This window comes from Pelodiscus sinensis, chromosome 9 (genome assembly GCF_052426305.1).
Source record: "Pelodiscus sinensis isolate ZL-2025 chromosome 9, ASM5242630v1, whole genome shotgun sequence".
Taxonomy (NCBI): domain Eukaryota; kingdom Metazoa; phylum Chordata; order Testudines; family Trionychidae; genus Pelodiscus; species Pelodiscus sinensis.
In genome coordinates this window covers 65,008,139-65,034,796 of record NC_143060.1, presented here as the reverse complement: position 1 = coordinate 65,034,796, position 26,658 = coordinate 65,008,139, and the positions used below count along the sequence as shown (strand labels likewise).

General features: G+C 51.6%; 1 long non-coding RNA gene across 1 annotated transcript in view; it reads right to left on the bottom strand.

Annotated features, from left to right (window-relative positions):
- LOC106733085 (uncharacterized) overlaps positions 1 to 17,461 on the bottom strand; it is a 115,254-nt gene extending 97,793 nt beyond the window's left edge. The window contains exons 1-3 of the long non-coding RNA XR_016350305.1: positions 17,085 to 17,461; positions 16,124 to 16,415; positions 2,789 to 2,848 (exon numbers count right to left, since the gene is read on the bottom strand). This is a non-coding gene — a long non-coding RNA (uncharacterized LOC106733085). The remainder of the gene's footprint in view (positions 1 to 2,788; positions 2,849 to 16,123; positions 16,416 to 17,084) is intronic.
- Between the last annotated feature and the right edge of the window lie 9,197 nt (positions 17,462 to 26,658).

The following is a 26,658-nucleotide window of genomic DNA, read 5'->3' as shown; positions in this document are numbered from 1 at the left end:
ATTCATCTATCGACTTAGCTACTGCCTCTTGGGGCACTGGATTGCCTGTTGAACCCCTCCTGTTGGCTTGGGAACCTCTGTCCCGAAGCCCGACAGCAACGCAAGCCTTCACTCAGATGAGCTAGGAGGGAATGTTTACAAAGCATGTAACATTCGCGCTTCAAGGCACATGCCAGCCACTGAGCCAAACGGTTTCAAAGCCATGGAGCTGGACGCGCTCAATATTTCCTGTAACGCAGGCTCGGGGCGACTTGGTTGGCAGGACACAAATTAAAGCCCCTCCCCCACCTCCAGCCAGTGCCACTTTGGAAAAGGTGGGTCTGTTTGGGGCTAGAAAGAGCCAGTATGGAAGCTAGTCTTGCTATGGGGGGAAGGGGGAGAGCGATTCTAAGCCCACGTCTGATCTGACCTGTGATCTTGGGCTTCTGTCGGCCTCCCCATCCTTTGTCTTCCTTGGCCGCGTGGGGCCTGGTTTGCATTTACACAAAGGCCCTTTTACACGGCAGAGTGGCCTTTATGCCAATGGGAAGCAGCGTCTATTGCAAGTTCTTCAGTCTCAAGGTTTTACTGCTACCTAAGACACCACGCTGCCACTGTTCAGAGCCTTCTCCTGCGAGGTCCTCCCCCTGTCCCACGTGGGCTCTCTGAGTAGGGTTTCATGGGTTCTGCTACCCAGCTAGAAGGGCTGCATAGAGAGAGGCCTTTCCTTTACTCTTACAACCGGCTGGACTGTACCCTGGTACCAGGCACCCCGCCTCCCACGTGGCCTGGTAGCACCTTAAGTTCGGACATGGGCTCGCTGGTGAGCAGGAGAAAGCTGTGCATGATACGGGGCCAACCTGGCAGACTCTCCCCTTGCCTTGCTGGGATCTGTCTGAGCTGCAATAGCTTCTTGGTGCTCCTGCTCGGCAAGTCAGGTAGCTGCCATCCCACACCCAGGGCTATGCCTAAAGGCCGGGGCAGATTTACCCCCAGGCAGACCGATACAGCTGTCTGCTCACACGTGAGTCCGCCCCCCTTCCTGGGGGAGGCTCGTTAAGCAACACGAGGTTCATTGGCTCGAAATAAATCACTCCGGGAGAGCGTGATGACATCGCCATTTCCCTGTGATGGCCCTTTCTAGCGAGTGGGGACAAAACCCACCCACGCCAGCACCTTGGGCCCTTCCCCAGACCACAGTCCCTCCTAGCAACTGCCCAACCCAGAGGCAGAAAGTCTCCCTGTGATTTCCTGTCAGACTCATGCCTGGGAACTACCGATGGCGCCGGGTTTAAAAGGCCCCTGGGCTGAAAGAGGCCCCCGGGCACACACATGCCCCCAAAGACCCTAGGACAGGTACACCTGCAGTGATGCCCATGCCGAGCCAGCAGCCGAGCCCTGTGTTTACGCTGTTCTAACCTACATGCTGCCTTCTCCAGCCCCAGGGTGCAATTGTGACAAACTGCCCGGCTTCCCGATTGTGTCGCTAATGCTTTGGTCAATGACTCCTGACCCAGGTAGGTTACTGGTCTCATTGTCGCAGCGCTCAGACTGATAAAAAGCCAATGGGGTTTCTCCTTCGATCCATGTTACAATCAGGGACGCCGCGCTCCAGCATGGATTATTAAATTTTAACCGTTGACACATCATCTCGGATACTATAATCTGGCAGCACTTTACAATAAGTGGCAGGTCCTCACTAATTCCTTTTGTATTCGCTGTAGCAACGTTAATCATGAGTGATGAACTTTGCGTATTCATATGGATCTAATCGGCAGCTCCCGAGGACTGAGACTGTAATTTAGCTTTAACCTAATGGGCACTGATTGTAACAATAAGTAATTATGTCAGCTAACTGCAGTGTGGATGGCAATTGATGGCAGCAGTCAAGCCATGACACCATTTTGGAACAGAGCTTGGAATAGCCATTTGTAATGCAGTAATGGCCAAGAGAAATAACAACGGGTCCTCTCCTGTGTGTCCGCTCTGCTGGCTCCTTGCAAACTAGGGCATTCCCAGGAGCCAAACTCATCCTATCCATTTCCCTTTGCACTGTGGATCACCCAACAGAGGGCGAGACAAAATTCTGTGCGACAGACAAATGTGCCCCTTGGCATCCCAGAGTCATCCTGAGAGGAAGGATGGTTCCTAGCTAGGACTTGAGTCCAATACTACCACACAGGCTTCCTGTGTGACCTCCCTCTCCATCTCACATGTTAAATTAATGACTACTAGAACATCGTTCACCTCCTCACAGCGCTCCACCCCCTTCGTTGCAAATACTTGGGACCCTTGTGTTGCCGATATAATACAGGTTGAACATATCTAATCCGGCACCCCAGGGACCTGACTTGGTGGCGAACCAAAGAATTTGCAGAACCACAGAAGGTCAATGTTGGTAAGCATTTTAAGTGCTGTTTGTTGTAACTTGAACGGCTTAAAAATTAAGGATGTCCTGCATTTGATTTTCCTGCATGTTGCTGTATTGCCAACTCTTACAATTTTATCAGAAGCCTCGCAATCTTATTTTTCTCCATAAAAGCCCAGCGGATAGTCACGTGAACATGGAAGAATCTCAAATGACATTTAAAAAAAAAAAGAAATGTCATAGATGGGACTCACTCATATAGCTCTGACATAAGGGCTGCATCTAACCCACCTGTGGCCAGTCTGTTATCTATGGACCAAGTACAGTCCACAAACTTTGTGTGAGGGAAGCACTCACACTTACCGACATTACAAGAGTAGGAGCTACAAGAAGAATAGAAAATTTGAACTCATGTTAATATAATGCTATGTGATACTTCACCTTGGTCCAGTTGGAACTTGGCTCAGAAGTTGCCCGTGGCTGCTGATGGAGAAGCTGCACCTAGAAAAAATAAGGAGAAAGTTTGAACTTTGGCTGAGACCCATCTAATACCTAAAAGCACTTTGACTTAGCTTGTCAACATAACATATTAACTTGTGGTGCATTGTTTAGCCACAAGATGTCTCTGTGCTGTTCCAGACAGGATGTGGTACCGGGGAAACTAAGGCGACTGGACCTGCCCCAGTTCCACCTGCCCCACTCCCTGCCCCCAACCACCATCCATGGAGGAGACTGGACCTTCCCCCATTCTCTCTGCCCCTTCCCTCCCTGCACCCCAGGGAGGAATGTGGGTTGTTCAGATTGGTCTGGGGAGGGATGTGGGCCTGGTCTGATTCGAAGGGCTGGCCTGGTCTTTGGGGGTACAGCTGTACCTGACCCAATCTGGGGGCCTCTCTGCCTGGAGGGAAGGATTAGCAAGACCCTGTAACGAAAACGTATCCAAGTTTTTCATTGTTTCTATTGACAAACTGTTTTACATGCTGTTAAAATCTGTCCCCGTTTCATAGCGCTATTTCATGCCTGCCCCGGTAGTTCCTGTGAGAACTATGCAGGACGGGAGCAGCGCAAGGCTGGCGTTTTGTTAGGTATTTTACCACCCCCCTCCCGGCCACACCCTTCCCCCACAATCTTCTGCACACAGTCCTCCCCACACCCACGCCAGGGCTCCTTGCCCCCAGGTCTCTTCCCCCGCCTGGGCTGGGCTGGGTGGCATCAGGACCTGCTGCTCTCCTGCCCTCTCCCTGCACAGCCCAAGTGGAGAAAGGGGCCATAATGCAGGGAGCCTCGGTGTCCCCTGCTCCCCCTCGGCATGCGGAGCAGAGAAGCAGCACTTCCGGGAGGAGCAGGCCACAAGGCCAGCTGCTTTGTGCAGCCAGGGCAGGTCCCCCTCGTGGCTGCAGGAGAGGGAGGCAGGGGTGCAGGGATTCGAGGCGCAGGAGGGAGAGCAGGCCTTTGGGGACCAAGGGAGGGTGGGGAGGAGCCAATGGGGGGGGTGCTACATCCATGGGGGTCAGGGGCACCACAATGCAAGTTGGCCAAGGGTGCCATTTTCCCTAGGAGCAGGTCGGCTCCCTCACACCAGTGTGCGCTGCAGTCTCCTTAGGCAGAGGTTGTATTCAGAGCCGCGTGTGCTAGCCCGTCACATTCTCTGAGAGGAGTCATGGGGTCTCTGTGGGGAACTGTGACCCTCCAAGTTCGTGAGGGGGCCAGGCAGCTCGGTAACCTTTTCTGCCACAACCCCCTACCCCTCTGCTACGTCAGACCCTCAGTGTGCATCAGCAATGGGATGGGGGGGTATAGTCCATCAGCACTGCCGTGGGCCTCACCGATTTACACTGTTTTCCTAACACGCCTGTGGCCCCGTTTCCAGTGCCACGCGCTTACGGCCGTGTTCCTAAGAGCAAGTAGGGCACAGGGCACCAGTTTCATGACGCTGCACAGGGCCCCATCAATCCTAAGGACGGCCCTGCTCTAATGGCTGCTGCCTGACAGGGACAAGTAAATCCTTCACCAACCCTGAAATTCACGGGCGATCCCGCGGAAACCTGGGGAAAGTTCAAGCAGCCGCTGGAATGGTGCGCCAAAGCCATAGGGGGCCAGTAAATTGGAAGAGGCGCGCCGCGGCGCACTGCTTTTGACAGTCGCAGGTGGGGGAGCACTGGATACGCACACGACTCAGTCTGTGCTGAAGAGGAGAAAGGGGGTGAAAGTTACAGGCTCGGGGGTCACTTTAGGCTGATAAAAATGTTACTCCGGAAAGATTTATTCGCAAGGTTAGGCCCTGGAAAGGAAAGGAAACAGGAGCGGAGTTTGTCATTGGCAGAACATGGAAAGCCAGTCTTGGGAATTTGAACTATTAAGACTCTCTCATAAAAGAAAGGGCAACACATTGGCCAAGAGTGTCTGTTCCCTTCTAGTGGCTAGAGATTTATGAGCCTGCTAATGGCACTAGGTTGACAGATTAGGTCTTTTAGCCCAGGCACTAGGCTGCCAGGCGTTTAAACCAAAGGTCCCATGTTCCGACCCCGCAAAGGCCACGACCAGGAATAGCGTCAGAGGTGCAACAACAAAGAAGCACGGGCAAGGCCGTTCAGACTTATGGGCCTGAAGTCAGAAAGGTCAAAGAAGCGCACGTAAAGGCCAAGAGAGGCTTGCTGTGCGCATGCAATGGTAAAGGAAACCCCCAGGTACACAGGGAAGGAAGGGAGTTCTGGGGAAGAAAGAGGCAGGCGAGAAAAGAACCATGCCGAGCCAGCATCGAGGCCAGCGTGTGGAAACTGTAATAAGCTCAGGAAGACGACGGGGTTGCTGCTGAAAGGTGAGGGGTCCCGAAGCGAAGGGGACAAGCCGTTCATAATGGTAAGAAAGAAACGAGCTTGGAGGAACAGCTACTCGAATAGACGTGCATCAGCGCTTCGGTGGAGGGGTTCGCTCACCGCTAGTGGCACCTCCTTGTGGCTGTTCCGGTCTGGCCCCCTCTTCCGTCTCTTACTCGAGCCCTGGCCCCTCTCGCCATATCACAAGTTGGGGTGCTCTCTTTTCACGATGTGGCCCGCCCTCCTTCCCAGTTGTTACCTAGTCCTCCCCTTCCAGGTAAGCAGAATCTCTGGAAAGCAGCTGTCTGGCTGGAGGCTCCAATGCTTCTGAGCCACTTCCCAGCAACTGAGAGGGGACCCCAGGCCTCCCTTTTACACGGCCTTCTGGCCCAGGGACCAGCCTCGATCGGCCAGTCCTACCCCTTGCTGCTGTTTCCATGCCGTTCTTCCCCCTGGCCCTGCCAGGATTCATCCCCCACAACTCCTCCGGGTTGACATAAGAACAGCCAGACTGGGTCAGACCAATGGTCCGTCCAGCCCAGCTTCCTGTCTGCCAACAGTGGCCAGTGCCAAATGCTTCAGGGGGAATGAAGTGAACTGGGGAGCTTTGAGTGATCGATCCATCCCCTGTCATCCAGTCCCCACTTCTGGCACTCAAAGGCTTAGCCATGTTAGCTAAAAGCCATTGATGGACCTATCCCCCATGAACTTACCTGCTTTTTTTTAAACCCTGTTATATTTCTGATTTTCACAATTCCTCTGGCAAGAAGTTCCACAGATAGACTGTGTATTGAGCCTAGAAGTGCTTCCTTTTGTTTGTTATAAGCCTGCTGCCTATTAACCCTTCTTCCAGGGCAAGAAACCCGGGGCTTATTCTCTCCTAGGTTTTCTCCCATGACTCTCTTCCTGCAGCAAACTTCCTAGCTTTATAATCCAGCCTACTCCACCTCTTGTTCATTTAGGCCTGGCTCTCCCCCAAGTGCAGCCAGACCCCCTCCTGGGCCCTCCAGACCCACATTAACCCCTCCCTGGCCTGAGTGGGGGCACATACCTAATCACAGTTTCCACTAGACATACAAACAGGCATGGGGCGCTAGTGAAGGTAGCAGCAGGAACAGAAGTAGAACGCTTCTAAGGCTCAAAGGGTCCAAAGGACAAATGCCAGGACTGTTAAATGGTCTCTGAGATTCAAAGGCAAAAGGGCAGCTGTGCGCGTGGCAGTCCGACACACAAAGCAATCCTTCACGGGCAATACAGATGTGAAGTGTGTGGATTAAGGGTGGCATTTCCCAGACAGAGAGCGGGCTGGGGCCCGTTTAAGAGCATCTGCCCCACAAAAAGGCAGAATAAGAATGCTGGTAAGAAATGTGAGCCAGGCATGACTGGATTGGGTGCATCAGATGAGCAGGCAGCACTCGTGGGAAAGGTTCGCCTCTTGGTGAATGGTGAGTCACAGAGCCTGTTATACATGCTACCTGCCGGTCCTATGGCCTTCACAAGCACTTGGAGAGCCTGACAGCAGATGGCATGATGCACACAGCAAGTAGCAACGACAATGGGAATGTTGCTTTCGTTGCTTTAACCTCAGCAGGCTGAGAGCACTCTGACTGCAGAAAAAGGGGAGGAGATAGACCCACGTTTTGCACTGGTGACAGGTCGGGGCTACATCTGTCTCCCCACTCTAATTTTGTGAAAACCGTCTTGTATTTCAAACTCTATTTTGAGTGTCGCCTAGATCGTGCCTTTCACTGTACACTGCAACATCCCTCTTGGATTCAGGACGCCTGGATCCTGAATGATGGAGACTTCCAGAGCCCATCAACAATGGAAAAGCCATTGTCTGGTGGGACAACAGGAGACTACTGGCCAAAGACTATTGATTTGCTATTGATTCTTAGACAACATTCACTACAAAGTAGCTGCCAGCAGGGGGTTGGAGAATGGAAAAAAACCCGCAGTGGAGGGAGTAAAGGAGAAAAGGTGTTACAGACTGCTTTTAAAAAGAGAAACGCTCACTGGCAAAGGGGCACACCCTCACCAGGAGGAGAAGACAGAGCAGAAGGGGCAAAGAGACCTCCCTTCATCTGCACTCTGCAAAGGAAACTAACCAAACAAAGAAAGACCTGTAGGAGTGGGAAGCAGTTTTCACATAGCTGATCCGTAAATCGTTTGTGCTTCCTAAGAGTAATGGGTGTGTTAAAGAAGATCCCTTCCATGTCTGTGTTCCCAAAGGGTTACCCTATGCCCCACCAGAGTGGAGGTCTAGGGAGAGCATGTGTGAGGACTGGGAAGACTGCAGAGGGCAGGCATCAGCAGCTGGGCAAGGAAATCTCACATCCCAAGAAAGAGGTACTAGACAAGGGGACTGCACCTCAAGAGTGCATGCAAGAGGTCAAATGTAGAGAGACAGTGTCTAGATGCTGACCTTGGAAGCATGTGGGCGCCAGATGTTGGATCCAGTTATAAACAGCCCCCAGCGGGGACTCAGCTGGACTGAAATGGCATTGACCCCAAGAGCTGAACCAGAACAAAAGAGGGAATGTTTCCACTTGCACACACAAGTGTGGAAATGTGTGTGGAGGTGACGGGAGCTAACTTCTCCAGCATCTCAGCCGGGTTCTGGTAGATTGCCTGGCCACAGAAAGCCTCAACACTAAATACACTAATTTGGCAGCTACTGCTTCACCAGACTGCCTTTTGGAAGATGTCCAGCACCAGAACCATTTCAATAGCCAGCACGGCACCTGCCAAAAGGTCCTGTTGGAGGGAATGTGGATAGCAGCCTGGAACAGCACCACAACTGGTCAGCAGAAACCATCGCGCAGACGACTGGCGATTACAGGCAGAAATGTGAAATGGCAGAAGGCCAAAACGTCGATTTCAAGCCAGCAAAATCCCCTGCCTCGGTGCAATGCTTCCCAGACAGATTCGTGTCTGGTGATGTTGAGATCAAAGTGATTCTGAAGAATCAAAGGGAAAAGGGGGGAATTCCGGCTACGGGGCATGTCAAATGATCTCCCTTCATGTTCAGGTCACAAAGAATACAGGTGTGGCAATGCTGAGAGCTGGCATGCCTAATTTTTAGGGGCATGGACCATCACTGAGTGTCAACAAGCTTGGCACCAATGCTCCATGTACAGTGAACAGGGAGAGAGAGGGGCCTCAGAACGGGATTACAAAAGAGGCATGTGAGTTGATGTCACACCTTAACGAGCCAATGGAAGATGCCAAGGCAAAGGGAGTCTCTTATACCCTATCTCCCTTAGCATAGATTCTCGGCTGCACCCCTGCCCCCCGGAGATGAGAGGTCTAAGCTGTGCTATGCAAGAAGCCAGTGGGGAGAGGAGGAGGAGGAGATAGCAACATTTAAATCTTTCTGTGAAGTTAGCCCTTAGTTCACATCCAACTATACCACTGAAAAAACTCACCTAAGAAAAGTCCTTCACAAAGGCCTTGTCTACATTAACACACTCCCCCTCCCGTCTCTCCTAGCTTATAGTGGGGTCCCCTCCCTACTGGCTGGGAGAGACTCGCTGCTCTGTCCTCAGCAGGGAGCTGCTGCTGGTGCTGAGGGAGAATGGCTCCTCCCACAGCCAGGCAGCTACGTGTGCGACTTCTGAGCCCTTGGGCAAGGCTCATTCAGCAGCTGCGGGGCCGTGCTGCCGCGCAGCTTAGAGGGAACACTGCTGCTTACTCTTCTGCATTGCTGCCTGCAGAGCTGGGCCCACAGCCAGCACCCACCGCTTTCCAGCCAGCCCTGAAGGCACAGAAGAAAGGGTGGCATACTATAACCCCCTTACAATGACCTCCCAACCCCCAGTTCCAGAAATGCTGGTCTCCCTTATGAAATTGCCTACTACTGGGTGAAAGGGCACAAATTCGTGGTGGAGAGCAGATTTCACAGTCTGTTACACGTTTTTCCCGCCACAAATCTGGTAGAGCCCTAGCGACGAGCGACCCACCTCCCCAAACCCTGTCAGTGTAAATAAATGTATAATATATTTGTCTCCGCATGACAGAAATTGAAACCAAACATTTTCTCAGATGTCTAATAAGTTCCCCACTGCCTGCATAATTCTCTCGGCAGATAACACAGCCCATTCAGTGCTGTGGGTGAGACCCAATTACCATTCATCACTCCCTAGCAAGGTCCAAGTAGCCAGTCAATGTCAGAAATATGCAGTGACACATCAGACACGCTGCATATGATGGACATTCCGCAGGACAGCTGATGTGAATACACGGCAGCCGATTTCCTGCTCTCCAACAAAAGCCAGCAGATGGAGGGAAATGAAAGAGTGATTGGCAGGTTATGTCAAGCAGCATGGAAATCAAAAGCGCCCTACAATTAGCAGCACGGTGGAGAGAGGGAAAGGAGATGTGATTCCAGCTACTCGCATGGGGCCAAATTCCGAGCATGGCGGGGTACCGGCGACACGGCCAGTGGATGTCAGGAGGAGCTAGGATGAGGGGTTCCACCTCCTCTGCTAGGAGCTGCAGGTGCTCAGCACCTTTCTGGAGACGTCCCTCAGGAGGACATGGCAGAGTGTCGCTGCCACAGAGGGGTCGAACAAGAGACTCAGTTGTCACCTCCCACCCGTGAGAAACTAGAAATGCGCAGCACGTGCGCCCTGACCATTCTGTCAGGCAAAAGGCCCTTGCTAATGAACCCGCCTCTTCACAAAGCCACGTGATGCCTAACGGGAAAGGACAGACCCAAAGACACAGACCCACTAGCTCCGTTGGGAAAAAAGTGCTCGAGCTTTCTTGGGAGCAAAGCAGCGACAGGTAATAAAATCCCTGGGCCAACACCTCAGCTGGTGTCAATCGGCACAGCTCCACGGAAGCCAAGGGAGTCGTGGAAGCTATGCTAACTGACACCTGCTGAGGATAAACCCCATCCCCCCATACCTGCTATTAATTAGCTTGAAAGAACTGCTCCAGCAGGCAGGAACTAAGCTGTACTGAGCTCTGCATTCCTCTAATTAACACTTCATCTGTATTAATTAGCTAATACTCAAAATGCCTCCGTGAAGTCGATATGGTACTCCCCATTTCACAGAGGGGGAAACTGAGGCCATGTCTACACTAGGAAACTATTTCAAAATTAGTACATTTGACTTAACTCCCGATTTCACAAAATCAAAATAGCACGTCCACACTACAGGGAAGCCTCAAAATTAGTCTGAGGCAGGCTCCATTATTGTGAATGCGCTGCCGCAGATGTAGGGCCCCAGGAAGCACTGGGGAGTAATTAGTAATCGAATTACTCTGGGCAGTAGTTATTTCAAAATAGCGGCACAGGCATGACCCCACTACCATTATGTCGAAATATCTATTTCAGAATTAGAGTTACTTCTGAAGAAGAGCAGGAGGACAGATTTTGAATTAAGTGGCCCCTTATTTCGAAATAACGGGCTCAGTTGTGTGGATGCTCCGCTTATAAATTTGACCTTAGGGGGGTTATTTCGAAATAAAGTCCTAGTGCAGACTAGGGATGTAAGCGACTAGTTGACTAATCCCTCTACTAGTCACTCCCGCCCCCCCACTGCGGCTCCCCAACTTATCGACTAGATGATTAGTATATTAAACAAAATTTAACATCCCTAGTGTAGACCAAGGCTGAGACATAGGGTGAGGAAACCAAGGCAGAGAGATGTGATTGGATTTGCTCAAGACTATTCAGTGGGACAGCCAGGAATTCTGTGCCGGAGCCCTGAGGCTCATCGTTAGAAGATGCTGCGTCCTTCCATGGGGCCAGCAGCAGTGCTGACCCGTTTGGTGCCTGAGAGAAGAGATGTCAGAAAGGTGGCAAGACAGGCTCCTAGTCACCAACATACCAAGAGCTTTCGCAGGGCAATGCCTCCAAATAAGCGATGTGCCTGCAGAACTGCCAAAGAGCTGGGGGGTCCTCAAAACCAGGCGCGAGGAAAGGACACATGTAAAACTAATCCAAATGCAACCTCAGCCTCTTTGGGTCCCACCGCCCTGATTCTATAGAAGATGGACTCTTCGGGGTGGGAAGAGAAGAAAAAGTCCTTTCCCTTCTGATTCCTCCATCCCTCCTTCTCTCTCTCTTCCACTGGGAAACCTTAACAAAGAGGTGTCAGGAACACCGGGTTTTTTCAAAAGGCCAAAAACGTTCAGGAGAAATTTCGATAAAAGCAACTCGACTTTTTCGAAATTTCCCACAAAAAGGAACAGACAATTTTTCAACCAGCTCTAACCAATCCTTCCTTCCCAGCAGGGCCAAGGCTTGATATTCTTCAACTTGTGTCTGAGAGAGAAGGAGGGATTTCCTGAAGGAACGCCAAGGTGAAGAGATTAATTGTCTGGTTAGCTCTGACTTTTGTACTGAAGAATTTGACTCAAAAGTTCAGCTCCACTTATTTTCATGTGTTACTAATATTTCAACTGGCTTCGTTCACAGATTTAATTTTTTTAGTAAATATTTTAAGAACAATGAAGAAAAACACAAATTCCAGCGAGATAAGAAAAGGCAAGTAAAATAAGAGTGAGTCTTATTGGTATTGGAGCTGTTTCTAGAGACGTCAGCCTACACTCAGATTCTGTAGTAGGTGCTGTAAATACACATGGTAAGAGACAGCCAGGCTGGCCAAAGGGAGGGGAGGGAAGGAAGGGGGCAGCTGCCAGAGATCGGGACCCTTTAAATTGCCGCAGGAGTGGCTGCACCACACGCTCCAGGCAGTTCTGAGGGCTGAGAGGAGCACACTGCGGTCTGGGCGATGCTGAGAGCTAGCGGCTCCTGGCCCCGCCCCTTCCACCTGAGGCCCCGCCCCTTTCAGGAGCATGGACTTGACCTTCCCCCACCCCATGGAGACAGCCCCTGCGTGGAAGAATTTACCGTCTAAACAGACAAGGCCCACAAGGGTGAAAAGGAAAGTGATTGGTCTAGGGTGACCCAGCAGGCCAGCTATGTCGTACACCCCAAGTCTCTTTAGCCCCTTGCTCAGTCTGGCTGCCCAATACATGGCTAGAGACATCAGAGTCTGAAATACTAGAGTCTGTTTGTTCACTGCTCAGGAGAATGCAGAGGGAAGCAGATCAAAGCCAAGAGAGAAAAGAAACAAGCCTTAGGAAATGAGGGAAAGATGACATGTAGCGCACAGCATGTTCAGACAGAAGCAAAGTCACACAGAGCCAGGAAATTGTCAGCAGACAGCAACGACATTAGGGCTCTAGCTGTCTCCAGGGCTGTTTCATCAGGTTCATCAACGCAGCCCCTCCCCCTCCTCCCCCCTCCACCTAGTTATCTGTCAGCAGCACAGCTCGGAAAACAAAACCCAAATATCATCCCAGTGGTGGCATTGCTCCTCCTCTCGCGTGTGTCCCTGGACCCCTCTCACCGATCTCCTGCCTGCCCTGGGAGGCAGAGGTGGGTCTCCAGAGCTGCAGGCGCAGGTGACTTTGCCACCAAGAAAGCTGGTAGGAAGTAGAGCTGTGGGCAGCCAATGCATTGCAGCCTCAGGCTGGTGAGCCTCCATGGAAACGAGGTAGCAGAGAAGCGGCCAATTTCACTGTCAAGTTTCAAGGCAGCTCTTTGCAGAAACCCCATGGACCCTCTTCATCTCCGCACTTCCCTGGATCTGTAATACCTTCCTTGGACATGCAGATCAGATTACACACGGGCAATATCTGTTTCTGGGGACGCCAAGCAAGGACCGTTGAGACTTGGACTTGCATTACGCCCATTGTGGCTGCATTGTCGAGGGGCTGTACTCATTTAGATGGACTATCTGGGCCAAAGCATAACCCAGTCACTGTCCAACATGAAATATGTTTTAAAAGGTCCAGGGTTTGGGTCCCAGACACATCACCTTGCTTCATACCATCGCAAACCCCCCTTCCAAATCCTTTTTAACTTTTATTAACAATGTGGAAAAGAAGGGGAAACAGTTAAACCATTTGAAATGTAAAGCGTAAAGCCAGGCTTTTATTTTAACTACCTGCCTTTTCTCCTGTCCTTTTAACTGGAGAAAACTTTTAGAAAGGGGAAAAAAAACAAACCCTGTTTGACAGTCTCTTAGATGGTATCAAAGAGGGTAATATTTGTCCTTTTGGGGAAAAGAGAAGCCATTAGCAGAGAGGCTGTAGCTGTCAGTACTGTTGTGAAAGTCAGATCCTGTTTCCTAGAAAACAAAGCAAGTTGAACGAACGCACAATTGGAGAGAAAAGCACGGTAGAATGGAAAATGCATCTTTTGTCCCTGGTGTTGACTCTTGCAACCTCTCTGCTGGGAAAAATCAGAGGCATAGCGCGGGGTCTTATCAGCCCCGCCGAAACACGGTCAACTTGGGCCAACCTGGGTCTATTTGCGGCAATGCGCTTAGTTGCCTCTGGCCACAGGGTTGTAGCAGTGTTGCAAAATATACAGTCTTGGCTCGCTGACCCCAGGAGATGGAAAGAAGACTGGAAAGGGAAGGTGGAGAAGGAAAAGGATACCTAGGGGAGGGAAAGACATCCCAGATGGCAAAAAGTCTCAGAGGGCTTAGCCGTGTTAGTCTGTAACTTCAAAAACAACAAGAAGTCCTGTCACCTTAGAGACTAACAAATGTATTAGACCATGAGCTTTCGTGGGTAAAACCCACTTCACCAGAGGAGTTGGAGTAGAAATTACAGAATCCAGGATACATATAACAGCAAAAGTAGTTACCTATCAATGGTAAGACCAGTGTTAATGAAGCTAATTAAGTCAGGCTGGCTGTGTCCCATACATAGCATCTGATGTGGACATGGGAATATCAAAGGTGGAGGAAATTGCCTTTGTAGTGCATTTACCAGTTAAGAACTAGGGGTCACCAAATGAAATTAACAGGTAGCAGCTTTAAAACAAACAAAAGGAAGTTTTTCTTCACACAGCACATGGTTGGCCTGTGGAACGCCTTGCCAGAGGAGGTTGTGAAGACCAGGACTTTAACAGGGTTCAAGAACGAACTAGATAAATTCATGGAGGTTAGGTCCATCGATACTTATTAGCCAGGATGGGCAGGGATGGTGTCCCTAGCCTGTGTGTGTCTGTGGCTGGGAATGGGTGACAGGGGAGGGATCACTGGATGATTCCCTGCTCTGTTCACTCCCTCTGGGGCATCTGGCATTGGCCACTGTCGGCCGACAGGACGCTGGGCTGGATGGACCTTTGCACTGACCCAGTCTAGCCATTCTTATGTTCTTAAGACCTTTATTCAAGTTGATAGTGTGTTTGTGCTGCAACCAGTGGGCGCGGAGGTGGTATCGATCTCCCATCTTCTTTGGCCACATCCAGTCACCATCTCTTTTGGGACTGAAGAGATGTGAGCCGGTGTCGCAGGAGATGCTGTGGCAGCCATGATGGTGAAGCTTGCTCCAGTAGCCAGCTTTTCTCCCAAAACGTTTCACATCTCAGAACGGTCTTGCTCATCAGGCCTGATTTTAACACCACCCTGGAGCTGGCCAGTCAGCCTCTAGCGGTTAATCCAACCTGCTTCTCTTTTGCCCCTGTTCCCAGCAATGTGTCTCACTCTCAGTGATTGTATCATCTTACGAACTTTCTTTCACTTCGGCCAGTGAAGTCACGGGGCTCCCTGAATGTCAACGCTGTGGATGTTGAACTCCCTCTGTACTTTCCTGGTGTGGCCGCCTTTAAAGAAATACGCCCGAAGGGTTAGGAGATCTGGCCTGCCCTCTGAATCCTCTCGTAAGATGTAGCCAGGCTGGATTCACTAAGGCGGCTGTTGCTTGGCGACGAGGCTGATTGACTGGTTAAGAGAAAACTCATTTATATGCACTGCCAAAACGGCCTTTTGTTCTGGGGGCCACTTTTTCCCTTCAGCTTCTCAACTGTCTTCAGAGTCTCACTGGAGGTTAGAACCGATACCTCCAGCAAGCCCTTCAGCGCCTCTTGCATGCGCATTCTCCCAGGTCTCTCAGGACGGGACCTGAAGGCCCCGCTGTACTGAGCCTGGATACAGTTTTACGCTTGCTGCATACTCTTTGCTTCTGCAGTTTAGTTTCTCATTGATCTTTCCTGCCAATGCAAGGACATGAGGAAGCAGCTGAGAGGGAGGGCTTCGGGGGCCAGACCACAGCACCATGCGATATGCCTTGGGACCAGTGGGAGACCTGTCGGAAGAGGAAGGCCTCGGGATAGCATTACAGGGCCACCTTCCGTGATTTCCTTAGGAGTCTGGTGAAATGGGGGGGCAGGGTTTGTTCAGCCCCCAGCTCCTGGAGGCAGGTGGCTACGTGAGAATCAAAAGTACGTTTCTTGTCCAGGCCTTGCTCTCTGGAGCCAGGACTCCATCCCAAGCCTGTAGAAGGAAATTACGTCCCCACCGACATCTGAACTCTGCCTGCCAGCCATAGGACACACGAATGCTGTGTGCCATGTGAATACAAACGGGGAGGGAGCCCTGCATGCCACACTAACGCCCTGCTGAGATATGGATTTGCTCTCAGGTGTGTGGGGGCAAGGGGCCTGCTTCCTCAAAGCTTCAGCTAGGATATCAAGCAGAGGGTTGAAGTTCCTTCAACAGCTTGGAGCGGGGGACGACACAATCCTACTTAAGACTGTCTAGCCTACTATAGGGCTAGATTGTCATTCAGATGGAGGTGTGTAAATGTCCACGCACCGCTAGATGCCCCCTAGTGCTAGGTGTGGTGGCTCCGGGCTAGCGCCCCCTGCTGACGACTGCTCCAGTGCTGGGTGGAATCTCTGCCTGGTAGCTCAGCCCTCTGGCCAAGTCACCATCTCAACTCCCCTGCTTCCGGGACGCTGACTGCCCCAAACTATAATCCACAAATGGCTGCCACAGAAACAAGCCTTTCCACCATCTCTGGGGCTCTTCCTCACCTGCAGCCGCCCTGCTGAGCTCAGCCCTCCCTCCGTGGGGCCACCAGGGGCATCCTGTCCAACTTCTACTGCGGGTGGCAGCCTAGGGTCTGGTACTGAACTGTACTTTACCTGTGCTGAGGCTTCCCTGGGCCACTTCCTGCCTCTCTTCTCAGGCCTTCCCCTGGTTAGTCAGGGTCCGTCCCAGGCGTCTCTCTTCCCTGCAGCTTCCTCCTCCTCGGAGCTACTTCCCAGATGGCCCAGGGCCCTGCAGGAGCCTCCTTGGGCCTTGCGGTCACTACAGGCACCGCTGCCGTCTCCTTTGATACCGCAAGACCCTGACTTCCCTCAGGTGGGGCCTGCCGTGTAGCCAGCGGTGTCACATGTTCCACAGTGCTCAGGGCCAGCGATTGTCACAGGGCGTCTGCAAGAAAGAACAACACGTTCCTGCTGCGCTCTGGGAGCATGGCCTACACGTCATGCATGGATGAGAGCACACACAGAAAAAACCCACAGTGGGCAGCCTCACAGCCCGGTGAACTGACTCGGACTCATGCTACCGGCCAGCGTGGACTTTCCCGCCTGGGCTGGAGTCCAGCCTGCGACCCGCCCCTCTGACTGGGACTTTGAACCCAGGCTCTAGCCGAGTCAGCTTCATGCAGCAGACTAAGATTGGCGCTATATGGGCCAATTGACCTGCTCTCTCCTCCCGGTGTAATTCCACCACCGTTATCGTACCGGAATGGCTCCAGCAATGGCATTACGCCCAGGGAGTAGCGCCAGCAAACCGCCCCACGTAGGCAAGTCCTGCGTCCCGCCGTGGTCATGTGTCACAAGCACCTGGGGACGAGGCTCTGAAAGGAAGAGCCCCTGAGGAGAGCCAGCATCCAGGGAGCCTCCCATGCTGCGGCCTACGTGGTATCTGATTTGTGGGTAAATACAAGATGTTACACACCCAGGGAGTTAGTCTAGCACCTTTCAGCTGCCCTGACTTCAGGAAGCAAGTTGTGGGAATTTGAAATGAGGCGAGACTCATGGTTGGGGCATAACAGCCTTTTCCCCGCCTCATGCCCCTGCTGCCGGGTTCCCTCACCGACAAATGCACGAGCCAGGGCAGATCTTGTCGAGGTGAAGCCAGGCTGCCAAGGAGTGGCTGGGCCTTTTGATGGGGAGCGTGTGCAAAAAGGCTATCGGGAGAGCGGATGGTGCTTTGCCAGCTCTACGAAATGCCTCCCGTTATTTGCCGAGTGACGCAGGAAAACTTCTCTGACTGGAACAAGAAAGGCAATTAGTTTCCTGTATGGAAACAAAGCGACATCTGCAGCAAGTCAGCTAACATATACACAGGGGGCAGGCCGCCGGTACATGAGGAATCTCTTCCAGCTGCAAACCCACCCCCAAATTCTCAAGTCAATCTCGAGTACTACCACGCTCAGCAATCCTCTACAAAGGGTCCAGATGCTCTAATGGCTGATTCCCAGCCTTCTCCGAGGCCGTCGTGCATTTAACCGCTGAGACCCTGGAACAGGGGAGGCACAGACAACTCAGGCCTCCTCACACTGTGGACCTGTGAGCCTCCTCTGCACAGAGACGCCCCACCCAGCCCAGGGCCACAGCGCTCTCCCCATCCGTTACCTGTGGGAGAGCGGCTTTGCGCTTCTCCCACCGGGTCCATGCAGGGAGCAGGAGGGAGCCGTTCCTCAGGTGGCTCAAGGTGGCAGCTCGTTGGCAAGAGCTTGGGAGTGGCAGAGGCCTGTTCCCTCCCCCTGGGCCCAGCTGTCAGGGACAAGGGGCTGAGCAAACCAGAAATGGGCCACAGGCTTGTTTGGCTCCTGTCCCTGGTGCCTGAGCAGATGGAGGGGGGAGCTGCCACCCCAGCCAGTCTCTCTTGTAGGCAGCTGCTATACAGACTGGCAGCCCAAAGCAGCTGGTGTGAGAAGCAGCTGGTCCCACCTGCTTTGCGCTCCACCTGGGCTGGGGCCAAGCACAGCAAAAGGAGGACGGAGCTCTTTGTCCTGTCCCTGGCAGGCCAATGGGGGAGGGCACTTGACCCTATGTGTCCCCCTTACCCATCGCCTCTGAGGGGAGGTCTGGACCCAAAAGCCTTGCTAGAGCCATAGGCACACCCAAGACTGGAAGAGCAGTGAGATTTAGGCACCTTCACAGAAGTGTGTTGGTACTCAGTGAGGCAGACTGTACCCTGCAAGCTCCCCTCCCACACTGTTCTAATAATCTTTGTTCATGGTTTGTTGGTCATTACTCTCCAGCTACACCAGGTATGGCAACAATGCACATCAAGTTACAGGCTTCCACAGTACGGCATCGCTCAAACGCTTCCATGTCTGGGGCATGACCAGACCAGTTCCTCAGAAAGTAAGGGAGAGCCGGCGACTCCACCAAGTGGAAACAAGGTGGGAACTAAAACGGATGCTCTTTGGCAGCAACGGGGATGCGGGGGACAAATCTACATTTTAGCAATGAAGAAGCATGGAGTTCCCATCCACAATGTAAGCCCAGCTGGGAATGCGCCTCAAAGGACAGAGAAGACTAAACAGAAAAGAGACGTCCCTACATCCCTTCTCTCTCTCTGTCCATCAGTTCCCAAGGAAGAAAGGAAGCAGCCACTACATAGAAGAAGGGGTCCTAATCTAAGGAGTTTGGCCACTCAAACTATTGAGAATATGCCCTGAGAAATACTGTACTTTGAATGTAACATGGATTGCTAGGTTAGGAACTCACCGTGTTTGAGCTTTCATTTTCTGGTAATCATTTCAGACTTTTGTGCCTCATTGATTGTATTTGCTTAACATCTCTTTGTAGTTAACACACGTGTTTTATGTAAACCTGTGCACTTGAACGACAGTGTTTGGGAAATTCCACTTGGAAGAACAGAATTTGCGTGTATCACTTCCACTCATTAAATGTCAGACTTGATAGAAGCTTGTCTTGTCCAGAACTGGGGCAGTACAAGACCTACACATCTGGGGATGGGACAGGACTTCTATAAATCTATAAAATCTTTAAAATGTTGTTACAAGGAGGAGAGAGGAAAATTATTCTCCTTAACCTGTGAGGATAGGAAAAGAAGCAATGGGCTTCGATTGTGGCAAGAAAGGTTTAGGTTGGATATTAGGAACACTTCCTGTTAGCAGGATTAAGCACTGGAATAAATGGCCTGGGGAATTTGTGGAATCATTGGACATTTAAGAGCAGAGAAGACAAACATCTGTCAGGGATGGTCCACTCTAGATGGTGCTTGGTCCTGCCATGAGGGCAGGGGACTGGACTAGATGACCTCCTGTCTTATAATGCTATGATCATGAGATACAGCATGTCGAGGTTACAGTCTACCAGAAGAGCTGTGCTCGCCCTGTGTTTGCCTATACCATGCCTGACTCCGGGTGTTTTCATCTGATTGTTCCATATGCAAATTTCACCCACCTCCTTTTTATATGAGATTTTCTCATGATTGATTTAAATGAGCAAGGAAATTGGATGACACTTAAATATATGAAGTTCCATCTATTTTTACGTATTCTAGAGATCCGCTCTTTCTAATTCGCCTTTTAAGTTAACATCGGGTATTAAACAGACACATACATTGTTTTAGAAAAGCCACGTTTTATAATAGGCTTTCTATCTAACAGCTTGATACAGCGTCTTCCATTAAGCATTTATTGCTAATGCACTGCACAGTGTAACATGCGATACATGCAATCAAAGAATGAAGCTGCCATGTACTCACCTTTTCATAATAAAACACTTAGGAACGGGAGCCTTAGGTTCAAGAGTGGTGAATTGGGTGTCATCTAGGGGAGGACCTCCAGCACTCGGTGTGATATGTCCCAGAGCCCTCTGGGACCTGATCCCCAGGAGAAAGATTCCCATTCATTGCAGTGGGCTTTGGATCAGTTCTGTAGCACCTTTATTCCTACTGGCAATGAGACCACACGACTGAACCCTCCCCACATGGCGGACATAGTGAGGCTGTGAGTGCAACAGTGAACGCCATTGTGTAACCACATGGGTAACCACATGGTCTAGGACAGAGATGGGGGCCTGATCACAGTGTATAAACACAAAGAGCTGGAGAAGACATTGAGCTTGGATAGTCATAGAATCACAGAACACTAGAACTGGAAGGGACCTCAAGAGGTCATTGAGCCCAGTCCCCTGCCCCCACATCAGGACCAAGCACCATCTAGACCATCCCTGATAGATGTCTAACCAACCTGCCCTTGGAGATCTCCAGAGATGGAGATTCCACAACCTCCCTAGGTTAAGACAAGTTCTGTCCTGCCTCAGCAATGGGACAATGGAAGTGGTTCCTCACACAAAGAGGCCAAGCAGCATCATTGCAGAGAGTAAAGGAGGGATTAGCTGACAAGGGTCGCCCCCGAAATGAACAGGCAGCAGGTTTAAATCCAAGCAAGGGTGGGATTTCGTCACACAACACAAGCTTGTGGAGCTCTTTGGCAGGGGACCATGGGAAGGCCAGGTCTGTAACAGAATTCAAATAAAGAGCTAGATCCATTCATGGAGAGTAGGACCATCAGTGGCCATTAGCCAGGGTGGGCAGGAATGGTGCCCCTAGCCTCTGTTTCTGGTGGGAGGTGGGTGACAGAGGAGGGATCACATGATGGTTCCCTGCTCTGTTCGCTCCCTCTAGGGCACCTGGCATTGGCTGGTGTCAGCAGAGAAGACACTGGGCTGGATGGCCCTGGGGCCTGCCCCTGTCTGGCCGTGCTTAGCTTCTGATGAGTGCATCATGAGGAAAAGGCCAGGGGTGAGAAGGGGGCCGACTGCAAAAGCCAAGCAGTCTCCTCTGTGTCCTTGCTACCCTCTGGGAACTAGTCTGTGATCCGAGGCCCAGGCCTGAGCAAGGGGTGGGTGTTAGCTGCTGCACACTCGGAACAGCCCTGGGAGGTACAGGCTCTCAGAGAAATCATCCCTCACTGCTGCCCCCCCTTCCTCCAGGAAACAGTCCTTTGTTCCTTGCCGGTCCCAGCAGGGAATCCCAACACCCTTCACTCAGTGGTTCTGGCCAGAGATCTGATGGAGCTGGAGCCACTCCCGGCATGCTCCGGGGCTGGAGCATCCACAGGGGGAATTAATCGGTGCAAAGCTTTCCCCTCTTGCCTGCTCCCTCCCACACATCTCACGGGCCAGAAGCTCCACTGACCGGCTCCTCCCCTGTACTTCCAGAGCACTGTCAACAGCTGATCTGCAACGTTCCAGAAGCTCGGGAAGGGAGGGGGAGGAGCAGGATGGGCACAGTTGGGGCGGGGCAAGAAGAGGCGGGGTTTGGGAGAAGGGGGGGCAGGGCAGGGGGAAGGGTGGTGTGAGGGTGGGGCCTGAGGCAGAGGGGGGGATCAAGTCCCCCCTTCCAGCTGGAGGGGAAGCCAGTACCTATGGAGTCACAGTGCTGCTACTCCCCAGTCCCTTCCACTCCCTACAGCAGGAAGGCCGTCAGCCGGGCCTCTCTCCAGGACACCCAGACTCACGGCTCCTGGAACCAGTGTCAACATGTCCCCTGTGCTTCTTGGCACAGACACACAGTCTGAGTCACAGGCCAGCCCTGGGTCTAGTCTTCGGAAGAGACGTCCCGATCTCCCCACTCCCTGATCATGGACTAGCTAATCGTTCAGAAACGGCTCATTAGAAACCCTTTTAAAACAGCATATGGCTCCATTCGGGCATAAGCATTTCTCTTTCTAGTCCACAAAGCCCATTCACCTTAAAAAAACACAACCAGGTAGACCCTTTGCCTGGGAACCAGCAGCAGCAGGAGTTCCACGCTCCCCACCCAGATAAACGAGCGTTTCACCTGCTCTAGGGACGAGGACCGCTGACCTCACAACCCTCCGATCTCAAAGGCAAACTATTAAGGGTCAGACCTCAACGCCGAAGGAGCGATTATCCCCCTTTTGAAACACAAGCAGACCGGCGCTCACCTCTTCTGCCAGTCTCCCCCTCCCCGCGATCTATTTATAAACATGCTGCTGCACTGCGATTCATGCCTGCGTTTCATTTCCTGGGGAATGACTTACTTGCAGAAAGCAGGGCTCCCACTCCGGCTGCTCTTTACAGCAGCAGCCTCTACAAAAGGTAAGATTGGATCTTGGCTCTGCATGCTGGAGCATGGTCTAAAGAGAAGAGCGCTAGTTAGACCTGTGGCTCTGCCAGGGCCTGGGAGGTGGGCAGTCATACCAAGGGGTTAGAGCAGGACTTGGTTACCTGGAGGCAGGAGAACTGGAGCAAGGCCTCTGCAAGGAGGCACTCGAGACCAGTGTTTCTTAAACTTTTTAAGACTGAGGAACACCAAACAATATTTTTTTTGAATGTGGAACACCAAGGATTTTTTATTGAGGAAAAGAGGGGGAGGGGGAAGGGGAGGGGGGAAGTTGTCGAGCAAAAAAAAAAGGGTTGGAGGGAAAGTTGTTGAGCAAAAAAGAAACACTGCTCTCAACGAACCATAGAGTCAAGCTCCCCAACACCAATGCAATTCAATGAGAACGGAAATGAAAATCCCTTAAGGACCGTTGAACATCCAGCCTTGTTTTTACGTGGGCGAGGCAGGTGGGTCTTTATTCATGTTCAGCTAAGAGATGATCTAGCCAGAGCTTTTCTTTGGCAGAACCTTTGCTTCCATGGGGCAAGGACTGAATAGACTCTTGGTTCTTTTCACCTGCAGATGCTGCTCTTCCCTTTCAAACAGGCTGACACCAGCAGAGACGCCTGCTGACTCCTCAGTGCCGTTGAGGCTTCCTGGCTAGAAAAACCCACCGAATGAGCTTCGGGTTTGTGCATTAAGAGAGTTGGTTGACAATGGTCCCATGTGCGTCTCATGGGCAAGGGCCAAGCACACTCAGCCCCTACTGTTACTGGTGGAGTCCAAGGGTTCTAGTCATGGACTGTGATACCCCATCGTACAAGGTGCTGTACAAACACAGAAAGAAAGCCCTGCCGCGGATCCAAAGACCTGTCCGTCCAAGCCTAACCACTGGCTTCTGTAGGAGATGGGATTGGGCTCTGAACCTTGGCTGGAGGACCACACAGGGACTGTAGCTGTTTAGAAATCACACCCCAGACCAAGATTTTCCAGTGTGACCGGTGGTTTTGGATGGTGTGGTTTTGGATACCCCCACAGAGCCACCTTAAAAAAGGCTCAGTTTTCCAAGGCTAAGAGACATGCAGAGGTCTCAGGCTGGGCTCCCAAAAATCATTTAGGCACTTTGGAAAATCAGCCATGTGCTGTTTCTTCCGCATGCCTCTTTCCGGGCTGCTCTCTCAACCTCCAGGGTTCTCTCGAGCTCTCTCTCCCCCTTCCCCACCCATTCTCACTCCTTTTCTCTCTCCCATTATGTCATCATCTCGATGCTGATGCAGCTCTGGTTGTGTAGCATTTCCAGGAAAGAAAGGTGATTACCGGCTGAATGACAATTGAGCTGAACAAATCCAGATAGGGCAGCCGAACGCTGACAGCTGGCATTAGATCTTCCAGGGAGCTTTTCTAGGGAGACGATATTCCTGCTTACAACTAGTCCAGCCATGTAGGGGATGGGTTTTGTTTTTACCTTTTATTTCTATAGCAGCAAAACCAAAAGCCCAGGGTAATTTTTTTCTGAATACTGTACATGCTAAAGGGGCAGAAATTCACAGCCTCAAGACCCGGGACTAAAAAAGTGGAGTAAGCACCAAGCAGAGCCAGTGAGGGGCGGGGGGAGGGTTGCAGAGTTGTTAATGTATTAAGTGTTGCTATTATTGCTAGCATTCCTGTAGCAGCTTAGGTCTATGGGACCCCATGCGCGAGCAACTGCACTGCATTGTGAACCTGCATGGCAATTGCTGGGCCGGATCTCACCGCAGGGCTAGTGCGTCCGGTCTGCACAGTGCAGACCTTACAACTCAGCTCTGTGGCTTGCTCTCCAGGCCTGCTGGGAAAGGACGGAGGTTGGCCTGGCATCACAGTGAGACGTGGGCTCTGACTCACCCCAAGTAGGGCCCTCTGGCCCCGATCCTAAGTGCTAAATGACAAGTCTGTCAGACTCGGGTGCATGGTTAGAAGGGGAGCTTGAGCTCGAAACAGACTCACAGCCGGGACTTAGTGGGCAGAATGGACATGCCTCCGTCAGGGACCAGGACCTCATGATGCTAGGGGCAGTACAAACACACAAAGAGCCCCCGCCCCAAAGAGCTTCCAGTCTAAGGCTGTATCCTTCCATGTGGCCTCACTGCAGCACAGGTTCTCCCGCGATCTCCACTGAAGCCCAGTTACTAAGCAATGAGATCCAAGAGCATCATGTCAGTTGACACAGAGCAACCTTTGTATGGGAAAGACGGTCACTTGTCCAGCGTTCTCTGGAGGGGACATCAGGGACGCTCTCACGCCTTCGCATGAGCTGCCTGATCACATGTCTCCGTGTGGCGGGGACAGGCCCTGGAGGAAAGCAGAGGGTAGACGGTAGCTTGGAATGGGAAGAGCCTTAACGACGCCTTCACTCAGGCAGGAGAGCAGTAGGGAAAGGGAAGTTGTCTGTACCCAGACAAGGGCTAGAGCAGATCACCTGCTCTGGAGAAAGTGGGGGAGCTAAGATCCAGACTATGACTCTCTCAACCATGATTTGGTCCCCGTTATGCCCCTAAACACTGCCCCTTCCTCAGGAAATGTAGCAAGTCCACAATGCGGCCCTGGCAGAGCAAGGTCTAATGTGGGGTGTAGCCTTGTATTCATCCTGAAAGCAAACAGGCACATGAATCGTCAACTTCTAATTCCACGCCCTGTGTGGAATTTAAGCCACACGTTATCCGAGCCAGCAATCCCCATCGTTCGGGACGATGCTACAGAAGGAGAGAGGTGCCTATCTATTTCTCCTCCTGCCAGAAGAGCAGTCTTCTCGCACAGCTGTTTAAGCCACATGCTCTGGTATAAAGCTGTCCTTATGAAATATACATGTGCTCGCCAAGTTAATCTCAGCAGCCTTCGCCACTGTCAGTGCTTCTGCCCATGTCTGGGGCCAGAACTCAGCTGTAATGTCCGGCAGTAAATCCCGCACCTGTTTCCCTTTGATTCTCCTAGGAGCGAGGGCAAGGGGTGTGTGGACAAGATAGTGGCTTAGTGCACAGCTGCCCACACTGCTGGCTTTACGGCGGCGGCGTGGCGGAGCAACAGGGCAGCAATGGCTGAGTGGTGTGCTAGGCCGATGGACAGAAGAGCAGAGAGGTGAATAGAAGAGCTGTTTTCTAGCCCAGACTGGAAAATCAGAGCTTGCTGCAGCTTTGGATTGAACTACACATGCAGGGTTCAATCTATATTATGCCCAGGCTTAAAATCAAGCAGGTGCGTAAGAGTTTGGCTGGGTTGGAGTTTAAAGTCACAGAGACACACCTTAAAAACACAGAGAAAGTGGACATGCCCGAAAGAGACCCCAGAAAAACACTTGGGTGTACGTAGGCATTTCAAAAACAAACTGTGAGGTATCTCTCCTCCAGAAAAAAATTACATCTAAATGAATATGGCCTTCTTGCCTCCCTGATGGCTGTATTTCCTAAACTCATTCCGGGCTTCCGAAAATGAGAGGGAAAAAGTTTATAGTGGCCTGCAATATCATACCTGACTTTCTCGGCGAATCACAAAGGGAACCCTCAAGTATTCCCGTCCTCGTTACAACCCCCTCGCTCGGGGAGGCGGTGAAATCTCGGCAGAGATAACTTTCCGAGCTCGGAGTCGTCACAGGACCGCAAAGCTTCCATTGTTTTTCCCCGCTCCGTAATAATTGCCTTTCTTTTAGATTTCAGTGGTTCCCTTTTGTGTTTACGATAACAGAGGGATGCTTTATTGCATTTCACCAGGTCCGTTGCTATGGGGACTGGCAGTTGCTGTGCACTGTAAAAATAACCCTCCTTCTTTGATAGATTTCACTTGAGTGAAAATAACCCGTAAAAATAGGTTGAAATTTACATACTAACTCTTCCAGGAGGCTCAAGGAAAGCAAGGATGAATTACAATACACGATGATGAGCTGTTCGACACAGGCGAGCCCACTGCACAGACATCCAAACTCACTAGCTACAGCTCCCAAGTGCAGGGCCTTGTCTTAGGATCGCAGCAAGAAGCCAAACAAGTCCCCGATTGCTCAAAGTTGTGGGACAGGAAGACTTCCAGAGCCTGACTTCAGACGCACAGAAAGGCCCCTTGTTTGCACAGGCGTTTTGTGGAGACGGGCACGAGGTTGTGTCGACTAGTGCTTAGAGCAAGATACAGTTCGCCTCTGGTTTATATTCTCAGGTTTATTGTGCTGTAGCCTGAAGAAATCCTTTAACATCTCCAGGCCTTTGGCCTCATAAGAACTATCAGGCCAATAGTCCATCTAGCCCAGAATCTGGTGTCTGACTGTGGCCAGTGCCAGATACGTCAGAGGGAATGAACAGACCAGGGCAATCTTGAGTGATCTGCCCTGGCTCCTAGCAGTTGAAGGCTTAGGAACACCTGGGCCGTGGGGTTGTGTCCCTGACTATCTTAGATGATAGCCTCTGATGGACCTATGGTCCACCTCTAGTTCTGGTTTGAAACACATTATACTTTGAGTCTTCACAACATCCCCTAGCAAGGATTTCCGAAAGGCTGACTGTGTGAAGCTCGCCCTGGAACTGAATAGATTAAACAG